Source organism: Prosopis cineraria, unplaced genomic scaffold (assembly GCF_029017545.1).
Source record: "Prosopis cineraria cultivar Desert tree isolate PC_DT_omini unplaced genomic scaffold, ASM2901754v1 PC1184, whole genome shotgun sequence".
Classification (NCBI taxonomy): Eukaryota; Viridiplantae; Streptophyta; class Magnoliopsida; order Fabales; family Fabaceae; genus Prosopis; species Prosopis cineraria.
The window spans coordinates 29,999-31,822 of NW_026556509.1; the positions used below are offsets into that span (position 1 = coordinate 29,999).

Sequence of the window (1,824 nt, forward strand, 5' to 3'; positions counted from 1 at the left end):
ATCTTTCAAAAATTTGGCATACTTAGGAAAGTTCTTAACTACATCCATCAAGGGTACATTAACATGAATCTTGTGGAAGAAATCATATACCTCTTGATCAAATTGTCCCTTTACTTGCTTAGGGACCACTTGTGCTTGTGGAAAAGGAAGCTTCTTCATAATCTCTTGACTTTGCTTTCCTTCTTCCTTCCTTGAACTCTCCTTTCTTGTTTCACTTTGCTCGGCCTCTCCCTCTTTTTCCTTACTAAACAACTCGGCCATAGTCCCCTTTTCCACCTTAGATGGTGGTTGCTCACATATGATCTCCTCAATGTTTTCATCCTCATCATCTCTACAAAAAGATGCATCATTAGGAGCAAAAGAAGAACTAGAAACATTAACATCAATTGAAGAATTTAAAGAGGGCTTCTCGGCCTTCCCTTGTCTTTTGTCTTCTTGCACTCTTTCTCCCAACTCCTTGCCACTCCTCAATGTGATAGCATTAAGATTAGCTTTAGGATTAGCAACGGTGTTGGATGGTAATGTAGAGGCTTGAGCATTGGCTGCACTTAATTGGTTAGCAAGCATATTCATTTGAGAAGTAAGGGCATCAATTTTAGAGTTCATGTTCTCACACTTGTTACCCATACTCTCTACCTTGTTCCCTAAGCCATCATACATGTTTTTATACAAAGAGTTCATTTCAATCAACTGCTTACGTAACACATTCACATCATTAGAAGAGTTGAATTAGAAGAACTCTCAATTGGAACAAGCCTCCTATCACTATAAGAATTAGAAGAAGGTGCAAGAGAATTACCACTTGGATTGTAGCTTTGAGAAGAGCTACCTTGAGACAAATGAGGTGGAGGGTCACGGCCAAAGGTGTTTTGATAGGATCCTCTTTGTTGATTGTCTTTAAAGCCACATTTGGATTTGAATAGGAGAAATTAGGATGGTCTCTCCATGAAGGGTTGTAAGTATTAGAATAAGCTCCTTGCCCTTGCCTCCCACCATAGGATTGTTTTCCATTGTAGATAGCATTTACTTGTTCAAACTTAATAGGACAATTGCTTTCTACATGCATAGGTGAGTCACAAAAAGTACAAGAATAAGGGACAAGTGCTTGAGAAGTACTTACATTGCTCACTTGAGATATTTGTGGAGCCAACATTCTCCCAATCTTGGCAGCTAGCAAGTCCACATATGAATCATTAAGAATTGAGGAACCTACCATATTCACATTTCTCTTTTCCCTTGTAGAGTATTGAGCACCACTTGAAGCCATCTTGTCAATTAGTTCCCAAGCCTTTAAGGAAGTGAAATATTCCACTAATCAATGTTAACTTTGTCTCTTGGAATCAAGCCCTCATAGAAATATTGGACTAAATTCTCACTAGAAATTTGATGGTGTGGGCATTTAGCCAAAAGGCCTTGGAATCTAGTCCAATACTCATAGAGACTCTCATCCTCTCCTTGTTGGACCCCATAGATTTGCTTCCTCAAATTGGTGACCTTGGAATTTGGAAAGAATTTATCTAAGAAGAGTCTTCTTAGCTCGGCCCATGTGCTCACTTTCACATAAGAAGGGTAGTTGAAATACCACTCCTTTGCTAAACCTTCAAGAGAAAATACAAAAGCCTTAGCTTGAACATCATCAACATTTACATGCATAGGCTTCATAGTATCACAAACCAATAGGAAAGTATGCAAAAACCTATGGCAATCCTCTCCTGGTAACCCATGAAATTTAGGCAATGCATTAATCAAAGAGGATTTAATTTCAAATTGAACATTAGTAGGAGGAACATATAAGCCATAAGGATTATCATGCCAATTAGGTTG

General features: G+C 38.5%; 1 non-coding gene across 1 annotated transcript; it reads left to right on the forward strand.

The window, feature by feature from the left end:
- The first annotated feature begins 1,381 nt into the window (after positions 1 to 1,381).
- Positions 1,382 to 1,488, forward strand: LOC129299510 (small nucleolar RNA R71). Its single transcript, XR_008590590.1, has one exon. It is a non-coding gene; the product is annotated as a small nucleolar RNA R71 (small nucleolar RNA).
- Positions 1,489 to 1,824: the final 336 nt, after the last annotated feature.